Below are 22,923 nucleotides of genomic sequence, written 5' to 3'. Positions count from 1 at the left end.
GAGGGAAGGGGACTCTCAGATTGAGATGTCAGTGTAAAATGTATAGTAGATTTCAAAGGCTTGATACAGGCAAAACAATGCAAAATACCACTGTATTAGTTCAATGGGCTTTTTTTGTTTTTTTGTTTTTTGCTTTTTTTGCTAATAACACTATCACAGACTGGGCAACTTTTAAAGACAGTTCTATTTTTGCCTCATGATTCTGAGTGTCTAAGGTGGAGGGCCCACATCTTACGATGGCCTTGTCTGCTGCCAGAGTCTCAGGGTGGTGCTGGGCCTCACGCTGTAAGAGACAGAGACTACAGGCACATGTGTGTGTTTCTGCTCTGTCTCTTACAAAACTCCCAGTGTTCAATCATAGGGGCACAAACATGTAGATCTAATGCTAAGCCCCTTCCAAAGGCCCCACTTCTAAATTCCATGGTTGGAAAGAAGTTTCTATCTTTTTAATACCATGCAATTAGCATTCAACTCCAATATGGATTTCTAAAGGGGTAAACTCTATTCAAACCATAACAGCATCACTACTAATTTTTATTACAATTGCATGTGACAATGATAATATTTTGAATATACTGAACTAAATATATTACTAAAATTGTATTCACCCATTTCTTTTGGCTTGTTAAAATGCCTACTAAAATTTATTAAATTTGTACCTGTTTTGTATTTCTGTTAGATGGTGTTGATGTAAAAATTTTTTCTTAGCATTGAGTTCAACAAAAAATAAAATCTCCCTTCATAAATGTAAGATTCTCATTATGGTGTTAAATCATGATATATCTATAAGGTTAGCTGGCTTTGTCCTTCTGTTTTGTCTTTGAAATTCACCTTGTACCTCATGTATGTATTAAATATCATTTTTAAGTTTTGATGTGAAAGGTCTCGAGTAAAATGAAAGGAAGAACGAAATTTCAAAGAGCTTCTGGGAAGACCAAAATTAAAATAGGACCAAGGACACCTGGAAAGCCTCAGGCTGGGAAGCACAGCAGGTTCAGAAGTAAGGCTTTCAGAAGGTTCCAGTACCTGCACTGGACCTTGGCTTTCATAACCAGTGCCCCTATGGTCTCATCCATCTCACTGTCTTCAGCAGCAAAATGAAAAGCAGAACAGCTCCCTCCAGTTCCTGTGACTTGATGCCAGAGCTTTATGAAGCACAAAATACTTCTCTGGGCTTATAACCATGGATAGGATGTGGCTAAAAGAAAGAAATGGAATTCCATCAAGGAGAAAGGACTTCAAAAACAGCAATACTTTTGAAGGACTAATGAATATGTCGAGCCTCATAAGACAGAAGTTTAAGGGGGAAAGCTTGGCAATGTCGAGGATAAACTGTAAAAGATTCCATATGTCTAGTCTGGTATAGGGAATAGAATTTCCCTGGTATAGGGAATGAAATTTACCCTTTAGGTTAGCGTCAGTCAACCCTCCCTACCGCCACTGTTCACCCCACAAAGCATTTGGCAGTCCCTGCAGATACAGTTTTAGTTGTTACTACCAAACAAGGGGTGCCTGCTATTGGTGTCTAGGGGGTAGTGGACAGGGACACCACTAAATAAGCACGTTCCACTGCACAACCCCAAAGCATTTTTGACCCAGTTAGGAAACCTGGCTCCATGTAATAAAGAGTGATTACAGGTAGATGACTCAGTCAGTAGTTTAAATTTCCTTCTATACTTAGCTGCGTGTCATATCTGTGTACTTTAAACAAGACAAGAGAATAATTTATATTCTATCTCTCAACCTTACAAAGTCCATGGTTATATCTATGCTTATTTTAAATGAAAATAATCATTATGGTGACTAGAACTTTGCACAATTAATCTTCTTCAAGATGTTGCTTTACAGATTTTTATTTAGCCTTAGAAAGAGCACACCAGTTACTGAGATGGAACAACCTATTCTGATAAGGAGAATGTTAATTTGCAAGTGACCTGAAAGTGAACCCTTATGAAAATCAGGAATGTGCTTCCACTAATTTTGGATCTTATTTTGCTATTCTATCTGATCTAGGAGATGTTGAAATAATCAGAGCCAGAAACTATCCTCATTGAATTTCTGGAAGGAAAAAGTGATAGAAATATTGGAGTAATTCATCCCAATTTTTGCAAATTCCAGAGTAGAACTATGGAATGAACTATTGTTTCAAAAATTCCTGGAACATAGTAGCCTTTGGATAAATGTAATTTCTTCTTTTGTTTACCTCTTCTGAGAATATCTCAACCTCTTGAAGCTGACACATATTTTGTAAGATTTTTGCTTTTCAAAATTAGGCTCAATGTGTCATTTTACATTTCTAAATTCTCTCTTTCTTACTTATTTCAAGCTAAAAGTAAGAATCAAGACAGTGTCTCAAATAGCTCTCAAGAATTATTTGATACCCCACAGCATAAACTGTCTGTATCTGCCAAGAAAATACAGATGCCATCAGGGCATTGACCAACAAAATGAAACGGATCAATACAACTGGAATCTGTCGTAGTGATTTTTTTCCTACCATATGGTATTAAACTTTAACCTCTACACTAAAAGCTATGAGACCTACATTCTAGACCTCACAGCAATCTGTAACCTGTCTTGGTGGCTCATCTATTTTGATGACAGGATTTGTCAAATGTACAAATCAAACTGTATGAACTCAAATTGCTACTGTGTACAAATGAAACTACTAATCTGTAGTAGTTTCCGCCTTTCAGTTGACGGAAACTTCTTTCAACTTTTTACTTCAAAGTCTTTCAGTGTTTTTTGCCTTTATAAAATATACAGAACCAACATTATTCTTACTAGCTCACTTTTATACGTACCACCCGAGGGTGCTCTCTCCTCCACCCCACTGCAATCACAAAATGGTTTCTATCCATTTACTTTTGCCTTTAATTGATTCATATTGCATGATAATTCTTTGTAAACATAAATCAGATCAAGGTAGTCCACAAACCCTACTTTGGCATTCTAGAGTACTCAAGGTAAAATTCAAAGTCTTTGAAATGGTCTTCAACAAATAACATAAAAAGCCTTAAACTTTTTCTGTAAAGGACTAGAGAATAAATATTTTAAGATTTTCAAGATGAATAGTCTGTGTCTCTCCTTTATTCAAAGCAGCTGAGGAAATGTAAATGAATAGCTATGTTCACCTAAAACTTTATTTATAACAGCAGGTAGTAGACCACATATGGCTAGTTAGCCTGAGGTTTTGGACCGCTGTCTAATATCCTTCTTTCCTGCTTTATTTTTCTTCATGATACTTAACATTATCTGCCATACTGCTATTAACTTGTTTATTTTATGTTTCTCACAATTATAATATAAATTACACAAAGAAATACACTATTTTTATGGAGTATCTCTAATACAGACAGCAATGCCTGGTAAGTAGTAGTCTTTTAATAAGTATTTATTGAGTGTATAAGTAAAGCACTGCAAGAGTAAATGAATGAACTGTGATGATGTAGCTGTGGTGATCACTGGACAAGTGCTAGCTGATATTACAACAACAAGCAGAAGCACCAAAACGACACCCAGGGTTTGAAGGTAGATTTATTCACATCAATGGGCCCTGACTGGGATCATTCCCAGAATATCAGCCCTTGATCTCTAGTGGTCAAAGGGCTTTATATGATGCACAAGCAGAAGGTACAAAGGAGGTACAAACATGAAACAGAATGGCCTGGAAGTTCTGATTAGCTAACAGGGTGAGATCATCAGTTCTTAGGGTAGATTAATGATCAGTTCCTAGGGTAGATTCGTGAGGCTTGGTACAATGGTAGTGTCAGGCATCCTGCATGTTTGGTTACACTCTTGTAGTTACAGGGGTCAAGAAAGTAATTACAAAACCATGAAGCAGTTGCAGAGCTACGCCATTTAAAAGAACAATTTATTTTTTATTTTTTGGTTTTTTTTTTTGTTTTTCTCCGGTACCGGGAACCGAACTCACGACCTTGCACTTGTCAGGCAGGCGCTTTTTGCCGCTGAGCTAAATCCCCAGCCCCTAAAAGAACAATTTAAACAAAACAATTTCTTTTACACAGTTTTTCCCTTTCGGTATACCACTTTACACATGTGCAGAAAACTAAAACTTACACTACACTGTACATATCACGATGCACAGACCTCATTACATTGATTAAACAGTTCCCAGCACACTATTTAGATTTCTTAACTATGGGGGCAACTATAAATTAGAAAATAGAGAATTTAGTGTTTCAGTAACAGTATTTCAAAGCCACTCTCAATATCTATTATTCCATTTCATCCTGATAACAGTCTCATGAGGAGTCAGAGAACAAATTTAACTTGTCAACAATAAAAGACAAGACAAAGAGATTGAATAACCTTCCCAGGGCTGTAGGTACTACTGAGCCATTCAAAGCACTCAGGCTGGAAGGTAGGTATAGGAACTTCATGAAGCAATTAAGTTGCCGTGAGGTTTTTTTTCCTCTTATGGTACATTTGTTTCTTGGTAGTTAAGGTTTTATGTTTTACAATAAAAGGAAAATATATTTGGGGGGAAAATGAGAAGAACTTTGGTCCTGAAACACTTTGCAAAGTTGAGGGAGAGAGCAAGGCAGTTAAATTCACCCATCCTTGAAAATAATAACTCTCTAGGCTTTAATAAGAGAATTATTGGGTGATAAATGACAATTTGCTAGTAAGAATGAAGAATTAAGGCAATATTCACTAGGAAGGTAATAAAACCCGGAAAAATAATCAATCCTTTAAAATCCTACTGCCTCTGTTTTTCTAGAGGCTCTTCCCCCACGGTTTTGGCAAGGTTCACTTGCAATCTCAAAAACATTTCTGTGCTTGCTTCCAACTTCCTGCTTAATCATGGGCTTGGGGGGAACCAGTACCTGCTTTCTTAGCAGCATGAGGAGAGCAGGAAGATTTCTGAGTTCCTACATCTTAGGTCAACCATGGCTAAGGGAGAAATGGAAATGTGAAATAACGCTTTTCCAGCATAACATTCTGATTTCTGATATTTGGTACATTAAGGCTTAGGGTTTTTGGAGGTAAAATCAACACAAATTCAATACAAGTACTCTTTCTATCTTCCAAATGAACAGCTGAGATGTGTAGCCTTTTTATATCTGTAATGTGAGTTATACGTAAAAGCACACTTCAATGGTTTCTGGCATGCTTTTTGGGAATACTCCCTTCTATTCATTATCTGCAACTAAACAATCAGAGAAAAAGTTTATAACCAACAATCAGTCCAAAACTTCTAACAGAATGAAAGAGATCCCAGAGGACGAACTGATTAGAGTGGCTCCGTGAGCAGTAGGTTGAGAAAGACTCTAACGCTGCCCTTGGGCTGAGCAGGAGCAGCAGGGTGGAAGAAGGAGAGGAGAGGGCCAGGGCCCCAGCTCGGCCACTCCGGAAGGTCTGTGCTGGATCTTACCCTTCTCGCCAGTGCCCTCCAGCTGGAATTCCCTCATGCTGCTCAAACCATTCTGCAGTCACTCTTCCGCTTTTCTACAAGGCTGCTAATCTTGCTCTTTTACTAGAATGTAGCCCTTCTAGTGCTGCAAAGCACTCTGCGTGTTTAACCCTCTCCTTGGAACGCCAGTCTCTCCTGCCTTCAAATTCCGTTGCATGAAGATTGGTGCATGTATACGACACATTTCCACCTTCACTTTTCAGATTAGTGTTTCCGTGACTGTTGATGCTTTCAGTATTTCATATATAATCATCTTCTCTCTTTCAAGGATGAGATTAAGGACTTGAATATCTTTGAATCGCTCCACAGCAGATTCCACATGATGAATGGGTAAATAACTTGGTGCATAGAACAAATGATTTACTTTTCACTTTTTTTAGTGTCTTCACGCCCTCTGGGTTCTTCTGAATCTGTAGTCACATATAAAATAAAATAAAACTTTTTGTCATGACGCAGAGAATTACTTCTGGTGTGGAGCCAGCCTGCGTGTCATCCTGCTCACTTCCCATTGCAGCCTTTTCCACTACCTGTGCTATCATCCTGCAAACCCATGCATAAATATGTCCCTCATGTCAGGATGGTGCTAAGCTGACAGACTTCCCTCAAGTTTGCCTCATTTTCTTTAAATATTCTTGACAGCACTTAACATTTTCCTTGGGTGTGCTCGGCCTTGTCTAAGTGCATCACCCCTCCTCCAATTCTCAAAGGCCCAGCTCAGCGACAGCTTCTCTGAAGCGCACCTGATCTGCATGAAGAGCTCCACCAACATGACAGCACTACCACTGTTTCTGCACACTCTTCTCTGGCAATAACAGTGACACCTTAGGAACAAAAATACTTGGCTATAGGCCTTTTGCTCCTATAGAGGAAGAGATTGCTGATATCCTTATTCTACTCCCCATCAGTCAGAAACATTTAGTAAATATAGAAGACTGTATGAAATCCTCAAGTTAATTTAAAATATTTTTAATGCAGAAATAAGGGTTCCCCTTTATGGAGTTTAAAATGTATTTAGAAGTGTTAACTAAGGATACACTAAAGCAAAGAAGTAACTTTATGTTAGTCGAGGTCTTATCTGGAAACACATGATATCAGTCCTTTGAATATCAAAACTATAAGGAATTAAGTAGTAAAAGGTGGTCAGTTACTAAAAGGAAAAAGGAAATGACCCCTTTCTAGGCATCTTCCTGAAACAGTTAAAAATATCAGATTATAGTGACACATGCACACTCGTGACGACAGCAGCGCAACTCTTCACAGCTAAATCTTGAAAGCAGCCGCTGTGTCCAGCAGATGAGTGGATAAAGAAAACTGGCATTTACACACAGTGGAGGGCTGCTCTGCCATAGGAAAGATGAACTTGTGTCATTTGTGGGAAATGGGTGCACCTTGAGACCATAATATTGAGTGAAATAAATCAGATACAGATGCTTAAGTACTGCATAGTTTCTCTTATATGAGAAACCCAAATTATAAATAAAGAAAAAAATAAAAGATAGGTAATAGGAAATACAAAGGTAGATCTCTCTCAAATGGGAAGGGGATCGAGAGATGCAGGGAGGATGTAAGGAGCGGAGGGAAAGAGGATTAGAAAAGATTTAAAATGTGTCGTATACATGCACCCATCTGCACAAGGAATGCAAACATTATTTACTACAAACATCTACCAGTAAAAAAGATTTTAAGAAGAAGCAAAAATGGCAAATAGCCTAGAAAAATTCAGGTATCAAAAAGCAGCTGCTACTTGGGAAAGTAGCAACTTGGGAAAGACCAGAGGAAAATCAAGGGACCAGAGACTCAGAAAAGGAAATTCTTAAGGCTGACTTTCAGGTTTCTCAAAAAAAGCAGGGTCTGAAGCCCAGCTGAAGCTGTCACACATTTGGCCCACTTAGAAGCTGCTCCTGGCTAGGAAAAAGATGGCCTGGGATGCTAACCCCCTTTTACAACCATGCAGCGGCTGGGACTGCCGTACTTCTTCCCTGAATTAACAAATTAAAACCAGAATCAAAAAAGAAGTGTCCTTCCGCTACTGTCACCTTTCATTGTCCCACCAGTGCCCCCTACCCACAAGGATTAATATTATACCAGCAGGCCAAGGACAAATGCTTAGAGGGCCCATCCCAGTTTTTATAAAATAGGCCAAAGAAAGGTCTGTTTGGAGTTGAAATATAATAGGTTGAAAACGGGGTACAAGTTGAAGGAAAAATTGAATAAGGGAAATGAGCATAGATAGAATGATCAAAAACTACAGTGAATGCTTAAATTTTATTTTAGTGAAAGACATAGTGCCACTAATATCCCTCGAAATACTACCCCTCACATTTTGAACACACTAGTCCAAATAGATTTGGAAGTCTTTTATGAATACCTTTATGAGGTATGGTTAAAAACTACAGTAAATGTCCCTGCTGAGTGCCACCCAGCAAAAAAGGCAGGCTTGTAAGAATATTATGGTCTGTCCTCATCCACTCTATTCACTGGATCAGCACCCATGTAACTTCTGGCTTTTCCTCAAAGTCAAATTGACCATGGAAGGTAAACATTTTGAATGAATCCAAGACATTGAGGCAACAATGACAGCAAAAGTAAAGGCACTCATGAAAGAGGACTTCCAGAACTGCTTCAGAAAGTAACAAGAACAATGGGACAAGCATGTTTAAAATATGGGGAGGATATTTTGAGAAAGATTAATGGCAATTTGTCTCTTACTGTAATATATTTTATTTAAAACTCCAGGGGCATCATGGCCAATTTTTTGAAAGGTGCTTTATGCCTGGCATATGATGCTGACATTTATTTTTTAGAAGTATTTCTACAGATGAATTATTAATTTTAATTTTGTGCATTTCATTATATTAAACAATATGTACTTAACAGGAAAATAAAATAAAATATTAAATTTTTACCATGTAATGAGTATTTAGAATAAACATCAATATTTTCAATATTAACTATCTGGTTATAAGATCTAAAAAATTACAGCAGAAATAAATTCCTATGTGAATGACAATGAAAACACAAACAAAACTCTACCACAAAAATAAAATCCTTGCTTCAGTTATTATATCTAAGGCAGTCTTCACACATGAGAAAAGCATGTTCCATACACAAGTATTGCTTACATTGATAGCACATGTGTTCTGTTTTCCTGTCTTTTTTGGTAGGACATAACTTGATGTCTTGCTGGTCTTCCTGTCTTCAGAGGAGTTCCTCATGCTGATTCACCTGTCTGTCCATTGGTCTGATCCAGAATTCTTTTGTGGAGTTCTTTTGGCAGATACATATTGTCTTTCTCTGTTGTAACTGATCGTTTATCAATTCCAGTCCCAATTTCTAAGAAAATTTCTCTGTGATATTTTGTGCTTCTTATTTTCTTTGTAAACTATGGAATTAATCATGTCCGACATGTTTAGAATTTGTTAAAATTCAACTATTGGCTAACACTTTATGTTTTGAGTAACATAATAGTTGCTGCATAACTTGTCAATAACATCTACTCTGACTTTGGTTGTAAATCGTGACTATTTCTGGCTTCACTTGTATTGAGGATTCACTATCAATCTGTTTGTTTGTTTATTTGTTTTGAGACAGGGACTCACTACAAAGTCCAGGCTAGCCTTGAACTCATAATATAGCACAGGCTGAACTTGAACTCACAGGTACTCCTGCCTCAGCCTCCCAAGTGCTAGAATTACAGATGTGCACCATCAAGTCCAGCTTCACTATCAATCTTATCATCATGGTGTAACACTGACAGTATCAATACTACTTTGCTTTTCTTCCACCATATCGGAGGCCAATGTTATGTGTATCTGAAATCCAAAGATTGTACTATACATTTCTCTATTGTGAACTTCCAACATTTTTGCAAGAATTTAGGCTTTGTTCTTATAATTTTATTTCCGTGTCAGTCAACTGGTGTTCTGTTGGCAAATATGACATCAGTAGGTAACTAGTGAGCCAATTGTCAAATGTGACACTTGGGTACTTTTTAAAATAGCTTCAACAAATCTGTTCACAAGTCATATGGTTTAATGCCACAAGAATAAATACCTAATGGCTGAGTTCTAGGATACATTTCTAAATTCAGGAGGTAAAATGTCTTCACATCTATCAAAATATATTTATTTTATACCATATTCAGATAGTTTACTTGGCATATGTTGCTGATAGCTTCAGCAACCACAAAATGATGCAAATTGTTCATCAATTGTCATGTATGCAGACAGTGTATAAATTGCCTGACAGTTCAAAACAAAGCACTCAAAAAATGAGTGAATAGCAGCCAAATTGTTGGACTTTTTCTTTTTTGGTTGATCTTTTTGTTGCCAAAATGTCGGTAATTCTGAAGGAAATCAAATCTCTTGAGTGTCATTATTGTTCTAAAATTCTCAATACCACATCTGTCATTTCTCCATAAGTCCTTTAAATTCTGACAATTAGAATGATAGTGTCCTGGCATGAAGACTTTTGTTCAAATAGTGAAATGCCATGATAAATATATTTTTGAATATTAGAATTGATGCATGTAGAATGCTTTACTTGTATTTCATTATTAGTGTATTTCAAAATATCCTGTAGTATGTCATCCACTGCAAGCAATTCCCAATACTGAATTGCAGTGTTAGCATTTGTCCAATAGTTTTCACCCCTGGCAAGAAGCTAATAACATTTTCTGACCTAGTTCTAACATTGGATCGTTCAAGTATACACAACCATTTCACAGCATTTTGATGAGTCAAATATTTATTTACATTACTGTTCTCTTCCTCATCTGAGTCAAGGTCTTCATTCTGTACTTTTCTATCTGTTCCATCTTCCTAACTTCTTCAGCTTACCTGCTGTGAGTCATCATCAGTAGCCTCGTCACCTGATGACTTACTTTCAGCTCTCTCCCAAAGTTGTAGAAGTGGGTTTTCATGCACTATTATACTAAATTGGGCTAATTCTATAAGAAAATTTTTTTAAAATTTAATAGAAAATTATAAACACACAAAAATGTAACACAGGACATGACATGGACAAATCTCACCCATTTACACTTTTCACACTTGCACACACCTTGCTGTTCATTCATCACACTGAATGGATGAACACAAAGATTGCTTCTTGTACTCACTTCAGCATAGCTCCTGAGCAGCACAGCCAGCTACCAGTATGCCAAGGTACACATTTGCGTTAAGAAGTATGCTATGAACATGTGTGAGGAACCAGGCATGTACTATATTTTTACCACACCTCCTAGGAGATAGCAAAATGAATAAATAAGGGTATTTTATAGACAAAGGTAATTAATCTATTATATTTCATTCTTGAAAGAAAATTATAAATACCTTTTTAATTCTTTATAGACCAAAAATATTTACTATACAATGATGCAAAGTAATACTTCTTAAGTTTAATTGATTACAGGTTTTAAACCCTGAGAGTAAAACATTTCTCTGTTTTTAAAGTTGCAATGTTGATGTTAAATGGCAGTTTATTTAACATAAAATGATGAGCTTGGAGTAATTAAGATATTATCAGGATTGTTGAAGATTACCTTAAGCATAAATCAAAATAGAAAGTATTTTTCATAGAATCTTCTTCCTCTGTTAGAAGGGTGAGAGAAGATGGAAGATGGGAAGAAGACCATGACCTGTTTAATTTGCCAGCTAAGCAATTATTATTTCATCTAATAGAATAAAGGAATAAACTAATGTCATGGGAAGAGATCAATCGAAGTCATACATTAACATTGGGCATGGGCCAGAGAATACTAATAGAACCTTCTCACATTTAGGTTCATTGTCTTTTAAAGCTTCCCAGTTCAAAATATATATCTGTCCAGTGTCTATGGCCAAGTTTCCCATCCCCAAGATGGATTTAGATATGAGAGTGCCATTTTGCACATTGTCTGTGCCATTTGCAAGATATGTAACCATCTTGAAATTGATGAGGAGAAGCATGGGATTCTCAAGTTCAGATCTGTGAAGACTGCAGAGAAATCTGTGGAACTGACATATTGGAAAAGCTTTCTGAAGGTGACGCTCATTGAGGACTGGCTTCATAACATAAGCATAAGCATTTTTTCAGACTATGCTTCCAAGGGAGGTGGGAAAGTTTGAGACCGACAGCTATGCACATTAATGTAGTGACAATGTGCTCGCTTCGGCAGCACATATACTAGAGTAGTGGCATAAAAGGTACTAACTCTTGATTGTATTTTTCCACACCAACTGTTGTAGCAAAAGTCCTAAGTGTCTGTCATGGCTCAGGCTGGTAAATTTTTCTTCAGTTTGATATCAAGCCCATGCATCTTTGGTGTGCTCTTTCTTTCTTATATCCTTTACATCGTCTGTTTAACTTGAATGACCTCTCCACGCAGGCCACTGGATTTCACTGAGGATCAGAATGGAGCCCATTAGAGATGCTTATTTTTCCCAGTGAAACAATACCCATGATGCATTCCTTCTTCTCAGGGAGTTCACTAACCTTAGTGCATATGCTATGGACTCATCTTGAAAGAGGTGACTAAGAAAAAGCTGTTCCTCCTGTTTGGGGAACATCTGGAAGTAATATTTCCACGTGTCAAATCTGTTAGCTCCTGTCTCAGTCACACCAACGCACCTGGCTGCCAGATACACACACTGGCGGGTCAGATTCTGTCAATTTGTCATCAGCACAGAGGGCTTTTGGATTGGGGTGGCCCAAAGGTGGAATGCCTACCAGAGAACTATCTGTCCTTTCTCCCTGAACAGGGATCATCAGAGGAATTTATCAGCCAAACCTTGTCATTTTTCTTAATGTCTGGCAAACACTCTTCTGACCTCTTGCCCACATTGTTGAGCATTGTTGGAAAAGTGAACTAGGATCACATTTCTGAAATACTCATCAGATATTCATGGGAACTCATATGTGTTTTTCTTAAAGCAAATATAAGCAACCTCTACTGATCCCTGAGAAGGAAGTTTCTTGCTGATTTTGATAAGATTAGTAACCTGTCCTGGGAAAGGTTTACATACTTAGATAGAGTACTGGAGATTTTTTAATGAGAGCCAGGAACTCCAATTCTTTCCCAAGAATGCACTGGGGTTTAAATTCAAGCCAGACTGAACTCATCAACACATGCTTCTTTGATGAATTATTATTTATATGAACTGACAAAGCAGTGTGATTTTTCCATTAGTCATTAAATCTGCCCTTTCCCAGTTGGCAATAAATATTTACTCTCTTCAGTAAAATTGACCTAAATATGCTTGAAACCTACTGTTTGTTGTGATTTTGAGGATAGAAGAAGGATGACAGTCATTCTTTCTAAACAGTATGATTCAAACTGTAAAGTTCTTCACTGGATTCAAAACTAGGAAAGTCACCTTTCTGTAAATTTAGTCCTATGATAAGTACTCACTAAGTGCTTAATAATGTTGGATGCATTTATCTCAACACTGATTCAACCTTCAAACACACTAAGGAAAATTAAAGAAGATAATAAAATACAGAATCACAGTCAGTGATGGAAATAAGATGTAACAGACCACCTCTCAGTGAACTAGAATATATGGAGTAGCTGTGGAATATGCAGAAAGATATGGCAATAATTGCTTCCAAGTAATAGCAAACGGCTATTTTCCTGATACAGTAGAAGTTTAGGGCTATGTCTTTTATTTTTCTCTTTGTACCCCATTGACCTATCATGAAATATTTTTAAATGAATATCTTTGTATTTGTTAATATTTCAGAGCTAGTGAAAAATATAAAAATTATAAGATTGCATAAACATTTTCTCTAAACCATACAAATCTAGAGTAGAATTTTCCAGTCTCAGCCCTATTGACATTTTGTACCAGATAATGGAGACTGTCCTATTTTTGGAGGGTTTCTAGCATCCTCGTTTCCATCCGGTAAGTGCAAATAATTCTCCCCTATTTGTGACCAACAAAAATATCTCCAAAAATTGTCAGATGCACCCTGGTCACAAAAATTAGAACTCCTCAAGACCTCATTGTGTAAAAACTGGAAAAGGACTTATGTATAAAGCATTTAGAAGAAGCCATCTCCTCCAGAAGCCAACTCTGAAGTAGGGGTGCATGTGCAAGTGGTTTATCTGAGGGAAGATCTCAGAAAGTGTTCGCAGGGGAGTGGACGTGAGACAGTGATGGACAGGAAGGGTTCACTTCCAGCTGCATACCTCAAGGCTGATGGGGCTCTGTCTTGCTTGAAATGATTGCTGAGCACCCCTGAGAATGACATAAAAATTGTGTAAACTGAGAGGCAAGGGAGTGAAGACATTTATCCTTGGCCCGTCCTCAGGAGTCGTTAGGTATTCTGCATTTCTGGCCTGCTCTGCCCTTGAACACAGCTCCCCAGGAAGCTGTGTGAACCCTCAGGCAGAGTTTCAGGCTTGTATCTGCAAATCAGAGACTTTGCTTGCTTGGAGTGGTGAGGGTCTGTGGAATAGGGTGAGTTGACTTGTCTCGGTTGTGCCTAATTCTCTGTTTGCTTCTTCCAACTCAGATTCATACTGTTGCCATGCATTCTCCTTGGAGGTGATATCTGCTTTGTGGGGGCTAAAAACTTACAGTCTTGTATACAGCTGACCGATCCTATAACAAATATTTAATTTGCCTGGATTATTAAAATTTCATGGAGCAGGATGTAGAAGGCAATTAGTAGAAAAATATCTAAAAAGACTTCTACAAGTGGCAATGATGGAGAAAAGGCTGAAAAGCACTGCCATTCACTGCCCCAAAATTATGACTACAACAACACTTGTGATTATTGTGGCTTTTCCTCTCCCCCAAATCATGGATGCTGCCCTATTAAAGGTGATTTCTCATCAAATTAAGAAACAAAGTCATTGATCTTACATCCAAGATTTGCCATGCACAATACAAACCAAAGCTCAGAGGCAGGAAATTTGGGGTCTGATTGAGAGATGATGATAAAGTTAGTTTTCATAAACCAGGGCATTAAAAGGGGGCCATAAGAGAAAACTGAAAAGAGACTGTGTAAGAGCATGGCAACTTGAAAGATCATGGAACCTGGAGAGAGTGGGAGAGGCGATGAAAAGCAAGCACCTTTGGCCATGGAGAGTATGTTCCAGCATAGTGCTTTTAACACCTAAAGTGCTCAGTTTTATTGAATGAAAAATATATTTTAATTCAACCTTCCCCTCTCCTTTTTTGAAGAAAATTTCTTTTTGTCACAGTTTAACCCTTGGATTAATGTGAGGGTTAGTTTGAGTCCTTCTATGAATTTTTGCTATTTTAAAAATAGTATTGACCACAAACTATCAGCAAGAGGATATTCCACAGATCCCTTCTCAGCCACTGTCCCAGAAAGATTCCTCTCACCTTTAAACTGGTACTAATTATCCATTGTCACTGAGAGACTGTAAAGTAAGATAGTCTCAAGAGAAATAGTTGTAAAGGATCCTCCCCCTTCTCTTGGTAATCAGGGAGGTTTGTATTTTTTCCAGTGTCAAGATGGTTCTGGTTACATCTGGGAAAACACAGGCCTTAACAAACGCAAATCAGCTCCAGAATGAATGAATGATAGCGGTGTGGTGCTGATTTCTTAAGTTCCTTTGCTTAATGATATTCTCCTGTCTAGTTTCAGCAAAGGTGCTGGCATGCTAGAGATGATTTTCAACAGCAGATAAACAGAAAACATATTCCTCACACTCTGAAAGAGTGTTGATATACTCGGTCAATGATTCAGGAGAAAGAAATAGTATTTCCTCCTGTCCAAGGAATCTGAAACTTTGGGGGAGGGGGGGGTTGGTTAGGATATTTATCAAAACCACAAAGCTTATCTGTGGCAGAATTGGAATATGAACCTATATCCATATGGAATATGAACCTATATCCATATGATTTTAAAGGTGGAAAACTTTGGTGACAGTGCCCACATAACCTTCTCTCAACAACAGCCTTCTCTGTCACTCCAAACTCTAAAATATATGCCATTTGAGTCACATGTAAAAATGCACATATTGCTACTTCAGAGATGATCCTCAAACTCTTAAGGAGAGTGAGTCATCAGCCTTGAAAGTCCTCTGAATGACTATAATGTTTGCTTGTAACTGTGAGAAATAAAATAAATGTAATGTTCTTCAGTGATATTGTTTCTGTGTTCATCCAAGTTGTCAAACTATGTAATGAGTTTCTAAGGACAGTGGATCTAGTATCATCTTTCGGTTCTGGAAGAGTGTTCATTTGTCCTCAGTGATTTGAACAGATAAGAATAAAGTGTCAGCATGACAACCTTCTGCTATGATGTGTTATCACTTGTCTTCAGTGGGATTCACTTCATTTTCAAAGTCTGGCCGCAACTATAAATAATTTCAAAGTTCCCAGCATCCTTGATGCAATTTATTTCAGTTTGTAACTTATTTATTGCATCCATACAAGTATGTCCAAAATTAACCTTTGCTAAAATTATAATTAACATGACATACACTTGCTCACTGACTACACTTACTGTGTATTTTTGTGTCTTAATTACTAACTTCTAGAAAGAAAACATAATGTAAATCCCAAAGCAATTGCCTTTGTTCTTCACTGTTGGAACAAAGTTCCCTCCCCAGTTTCTTGCTGGGTGTGGGAATCCAACAGGTAGTATCTTGCTTCTGTTTTTGTTAGTAGTATTAGGTCATCAGGTCTTTCCTGTCTCATAGATTCATACCTGAAAAAGGGTATAATAAATTATGTATTCCTAATACCTTTTACGAAGAAGCTCCTGCAAATAGAAATTTGAGACTCTGGGACATAGAAGCAGCAAGAACTAGCTAACATTTGTATGCATGAGTCACAAGAAACTATTTCATCTCTAACTGATGACAAAACAAGGAGAGTGAGAATATATACCGAGGTAGACACACTCTGTTTTACTTGCTTACTTTGTGCAGAGCCAAGTATATATATCTGAGTCCGACGCTTTGACCTCTGATTACCTAGAATTAAAACCAGAATGTTGAAGTCCAGAAGCTTAGTTCTCTCAGCTCCACCAGTAATTCTTGATAAGCTGGAAATACTGCAAAAATCTTGTGACTCCTAGCTAAAGACCTATGTATGCTACATGCATACATCTATGTGCATACATCATTTACATATAATATACATTATGTGTAACATATGTAACTTATGCTTAATATTAAAGATAACTCAGTTAAAACATCGAGACAGCCTGATGCATTTTCTGACCATTCTAAGGGCCCAGATTTGACTTCTAATAATTTTAATATATAACTTATTATAAAGCTTGTAGTTTCTCTCATTTCACCGGCAGAAAATAAGAAAAAATGGGGAGTTCAATTTTACTCAGCAGAACACAGGAAACTTCCCCAATATGAAACAGAAGTGTTGAGGGAATGGCTGTTCGTTTGTTTTGGTTTTGCTTGGGTGTGGCTGCTTGGCCTGTTGTTTGGGCCTGTGGTGCTGCAGTGCATCATGGCAGAAGCACAAAAGAGAGGGTGCTGCTTACCTTATGACGGCCACTAAGCAGAAAGAGAGATCAGGAGGTGAGGCCCGACGTGCTGACAAGGGCACACAGCCAATGCGTGTACTCCCTCCTGCTAGGTCACATCTCCTGAAAGTCCCACCACTGCCAAACACCACCACAGGATGGCGGCTAAGTCTTCAATGGTTGAATATTTGGGTCACACTTTCCAAACCACATCAAAGATGTTCCAAGCTGATGAGTTTATTTCTTGGTGTCTATAGAGACATGGCCAAGAACTACGGTGATGGGGTGTCAGTGTACACTATAGATGAATAAAGTGTATTTGGTTGAATATCTAATATTCATGCTTTTACGTGGAAATCATTCTTGTTACCGTTATGTTTTCTTCACTGTTTATATCAAATTATTCTACTAGTACTACAAACAAATCCTTTCTGGCTGTTATGGCAATGAACCTTACAGATTAACATCAGATTTTCCCAATTCTCTGCCTCAGTCTTTTTTGCTGCCTTTTGTCCCAGGGCAATGTGATTGCTGCAGAGGGTTTTCAACAATTTTTTTGGAAGTGTGAAGGTAATTTTAAAACATTATAAATTTTTATATAATTAGGGTATATGTACCATAAATATGCATAAGATGCAAGTAAGAATAAAATTTCAAACTACCTATAGTTAAACCTCCACATACTTCAGTGTATGATGTTATCAACTAGATTATAAAAATTTATTTTATAAAATGTATCAAGAAAGAGGAAAAGAATGTGTTGGTTTAGTGCAGTGATTCGGAGCAGCCTCCCAAAGCTGACTGTGATATTTTCTAGCTGAATGACTGTGTACACATTGCATAACCCCTCCTTTTCTCATTCCTAACCCAGATGGGTATCATGAAGTAGAGATAGCCTCCCCATACTCCAACTTGCCAGACCATGGCTTAAGAATGGATCAAAGGAATCAGGTGCCTGTCTGTCTGTAGCTTTTATTTTCTTCTTATTGTATTTGGATTTTTTTCCTGCTTATTTTCATTCCTCCTTCGCATTTGTAGTTTTTAAACATAAAACAATTAATTAAACCTACTTCTTAACAATAATAAATCTCAAAAGCCTTTTACCCAAACCCTTTTAGGATAAAATGTAAATTTTGACTCTCTTTCCAAAGGGAGAAAAAAAAAGGTAATTATAGGTGAGGTCAGATAAGCAAATATTAGAATAATGTTTCAGAGTTTTCACAGCTCTTAAGTAGTTCCCCAAAGAAGCTAAAACCCTATTTTAGCTTTTATTCTTTCCTCTGTTATTTGTAATCTGCTTCTTCTGGGTTTGTTTTTTGTTTGTTTGTTTGGTTTGGTTTTCTGTTTATTTTTTTTCTGGAATTACAAATCAAAAATACACTGGAAACTTTCCTCCAGTCATTGTTAGACTTTCTATTTTCTCATAAAGTTCTGGTTTAGCAGCTAAGGGGCTAATCAACAGCATTAGAGGAAAATTGGATGGGGGTGAGATACAACAGTGTGGTTTCCTCCTACCTGCGTGGCCCATAGGTCACTTACATGCTAGTCATTCATGCATGTGGCAAGAATATTTGTGAATCTCAACGATGTGGGAGAAAGAGAAAAGGAATGAGAGAGTCTCAAAATAAGCAGAAATTCAACATAATATGGGGAAATCTTTTGAGGGGTTCTGGCCACTCGATGCTCACTTTTCAAAGACCCAGTTGCTGGGCAGTTCACAGAAGGCTGGCATCCTGGAAAATTTCCTAATGGCATTTACAGTCCTTCCCAAACCAGGAGGACTTCAAGAGTGCTCCCTGTGAGCTCAGCCTTCTTTTTTGTTCACGTAGCAACCTGATCACTTGCATAAAGAGGGAAATAGACTGTTTTTAAGCTTACCCTGAGATTATAAACTTCCAGTTATAAAAATAAGAAACAGTATGTGAAACCTAGAGTCAGATCCCTCGTTGGTTTCAGGATTCTCAACAGAGTTGCTGTGCTTTGGAGCAACAAAGTAAGGGGAGATTAAGGTTTCAAACTAGTATCTCAATATCTTGATATTTGTACATTTGACAAGAGGCTCTTATCATCATGGAAATATTTAAAGAATTAAAAGGCCATTTTCTTTGTTGTAAATCCAATTTTTGAAATAGAATGCTTTAGGATGGAATACAATAGCCACAGACCTTGAAAATTTGAGTAATAAATATCCAGTAATAAATATCAATCCAAGGGTTCAGTTTGCATATTTCTTTTCATACTTCAGCAATGTACTTAATACTGCAAACCCTCACTTTGGCAGGAGGAAAGAAAAACAATAAAATATCTTCCACCATGTGATAGCCCATGATAGCTTCCTCAGTTGCTGGTCACGCTGTGCTTTTGGCCGTGCCCCGGAAACCACAACCCTCAATCACATTTGCTTTCAGACATGTGGAAGAAACACATGCTAAAACAATTAACGAAATTATGACATTTACATTTTTCCCCTGACTGTCAGGCCCTACGATTCTTCAGCATATGATTTTACAGGAACCAAAACAATTATCATAAATCAAGCTGGCCACATTTATCCTTACCTAGCACTTTGAAAATGTCAAAAAGTAAAATAAAAGACAAAAGTTTTTTCCGTAAACTAAGCTCTCTCTGTTTGGCCTCCAGAACCCCACGTGGCAATGGTGAGGCAAAGGCTCACATCGTATCCTAGGCACTGACCGCAGCAGCCAGCCGGCTGCTTTACGCAGCAGTCGCTCTGAGATGTGTCCCTTCCTCTGAACCTGCTTTTCCTCCTCTGTTCACAGACTTTAGTGATCACAGAGTGGAAAGCATAATGCAATCTGAAAGTGATGACCTTTAAGCTGAAAATGAAAGTGGAACATCGAATTTTCACAGTATCAGTATCAGGAGAGTCTTTGCAACAGTGGTACGGGAAGGTTCTAAGTCCATCAGCTTGTATATAAACAGAATATCTTAGAAAGCGATAGGAGTATTAAGCATTTGTTTGTATCCTTATTACTCAATTTATTGGAGTCTGATGCTAGTTTGCCATTGGTTTTATATATTTATAATTCCACAAGCACTTAATAGTCACCTGCTAAGCCCAGGCACATAGGTCATGCGGGGACGAAGAGGAGTAAGACGTGCCCTTGCTTGCAGGAGGAAGGAAAGCAGGAAAGGCAGACACATAGACAGGAGCACACAGTGAGAGAAGGAGAGGGTTACAACCAAAGGGTTAAAGCATTCTAAAGCACAGAGGAGGAAGAAACAGGTTGTGTCTGTGAGTCACAGTAGAGCCCATGGTCCTGACCTCAACCCAGACATTTGTCTTTGGCAATTGTATTATGTGTGCCTGTCATGCTCCTCCAGTTCTCCTCTTTATCTCTGTGCAGCCAATTCATCCCCAGGAAGCTAAGCTCCTGGTGGACTGGCCCTGTGACCAGAGATAAGAAAGCTGAAAAATACTTCAGGCCTCGAATGCCCGGCTGCTTCCCTGCTCAGGTTCCAGGTTTCTACCTCAAGCCACATCTCCTGTCAGGAGCCTTTTCCATACACCTCCCCCTCCAGGTTTCTAGCCCCACCCTCTTCTTCTTTTTAGCCCATAGAGATACTACATTGTCCCTCGTATTCCCTAAACCCTGCCCATATCTTTGTAAGTTAAAAAAAGAGATCATTATTAAACTCTCCAACTTTCAACTAATGTTGTCCATTCTTGAAAGGATTCTGCCTGCTACAGTAACTTCCTAGGAATTTAAGGGATTCTGCAACTTCAATATTACTCTTACAGAAACCAACTCAGAAGCACAGAATTCTATCCATCACTGGGCAACTCATTGCAAATGTCACAAGTATCTCTCCCCTCTAATGATTCCATTTCTAATCAGAAAGACTGCATGGCTCTGGAATGGGCCCCATCTCAACAATCTTTCCACTGGCAAATCAAACTGATGATGTGGTTTGGAACACACTATCCCCAAATACAGTAGCTAAGCTTTTGAGGAATGGTAGAAGCAGAGCACAGAAACTAGTAAGAATTCTCCTTGCCCCTTCTCTGCCAATGTGGACCATAACACTTAGATGACTTACCTCTTAATAATAGGCCTTCAGATTTTCATTTCAGGGAGGATGTTTCTTCTCTACATGTGCAGAAAGTAATCTCATCATCCACAGTTATAGAGACACCTGGAGGAATTTGAACAAGTAAGCTGTGTTAAGCCATCCTCCTGCTCCCCATCCACACTTTCACCAGTGCCTTACCACTAATCCTATCCTTTTCCCTCCAATCATATTTCTCTGTGACTGTCCATAACAACAGTCTTCCCTGATTTGGGGGGATCTTTATTTCTGGGTCTTCAATGTCCCATAAAATTCATTGTTCATAAATATGTGTGCTTCTGTCTCACAATTTTTTTGTTATGGAGGTGGAGAGTGGCTGGAGGTGAATCCTTCATGGTGCGACCTGGAAGGATGTGTTCTTCCTGAATGTCATGGTGTAAGCTGCTTTCTTCCACCAAGCCCTTCTGCTGCACAGTTTCTGCACTGGAGTCAATCAACCATGGACTGAATCCTCTAAAATATGTAACTCAAAATAAAACTATCCTCATTTAAGTTGTGAGTGTAGAGTATTTTGTCCTGGTGACAAGAATTCTAATGAACAAAGAAAATTGGCACTAGAGAAATGAAGCCATCGCTATGACTCCAAGTGCTTCTTACTTGAGTTTGGAAAAGTTTTGTGATGCAGAATAATAAAAACCCTAAAATATTGTGAGCAGTGTTTGATGAGTGACAGTAATCAGAGCTCAGAAGAGCAGAATGCTCACAAGAATGTGGACAGTAAAGGCCAGGCTCTCGAGGATTTTTCAGGGACCAAGAATTCCATTATCAACTCTCTCTCACTGATAAAGCATTGTGATATCCTAGAGGGATCTGTATCATTCATTTCTTACAATACTTGTGAAAGTACACACATGATGGCTTCTGACAAACACAGATTTGCTTAGCATTCAGCAATGCAAAAGAATTTCTCATTAATAACCCAAAAGCTTTGTGAGGTCAGAAACTCTGGTGTATTGCTTTGTGACTCTCCTGGTTCCAAGATCAATACAGTACACTTGGAACTGTGTCATGATGATCACTGCAGATTCCAGAGATGAAGTCCATAGTCTTGGTACAGCTGAGCCACTTATTAGCTGTTTGTTATTAAACCAAATTCTCTATGTCTAAGTTTCCTTCTCAGTAAAATTAGGATAGTGAATCTATTTACCTTAATGGTTTTGAGAAAGTGAAATGAGATAATGGATGTATATTGCTTAACACAGTGCCCAACATATCTTGGGAAGTCAATAAATAGATATTTTGTATTGTCTCAATATACACATTATGCAAGTAGCTGACAGTCCAATGATATAGTTTCACTGCCTCTACAGAGTTAGAAGCAGAGCTATAAATGATATCTTTTGCAGGACAGATTCTTTTGAGATTAAAATATTAAATAGGAATTTTACACTTTAAACATAGACTTGAAAGTATATTGTAAAAACCTCCAGCTCTTGTAGACTAAGGCAGCTAAGAAAGGTTCTGATGTAGCTCATCCCCCCTTTTGAACAGTAAACAGGGAGGCTTCAGTAGGGAACTGTTTAAGTCTCACTCTGTTGGTGTGCACAAAGGAAAATTAGAGTCAGGTGGTTGCATCCTGGTTTGTTTGCTCAAGACTCCTTTAGGTTAGGTTTGGTGGTCCAGTATTTTTATAAATAGTGCCACCTTTTCTTTCTTGCCTATGTTCTGTTCTGGATAATAAATTGCTTGGCTACACAGCTATAAGCAATTCTTTTCTGCTTCTCCTCCAAGAGCAGAAAGTCAGGCTGGAATTAAACCTGATTTTGCTGCTAATTAAACCATATGACAGTGACAGTCACTAACCTTGTCTACTAGGGAAATGCACTAATTTATTCAAGATGATATAACAAGTTATCAGAGATTATGTGACTTATGAGCAACAAAACTGTATTTCTCATAGTTCTGTAGTCTGGGAAATCCAAGATCAAAATACCAGCAGATTCAGA

Source organism: Chinchilla lanigera, unplaced genomic scaffold (genome assembly GCF_000276665.1).
Source record: "Chinchilla lanigera isolate Chin_1 unplaced genomic scaffold, ChiLan1.0 scaffold00125, whole genome shotgun sequence".
NCBI lineage: Eukaryota > Metazoa > Chordata > Mammalia > Rodentia > Chinchillidae > Chinchilla > Chinchilla lanigera.
This window is presented reverse-complemented; position numbering follows the sequence as displayed.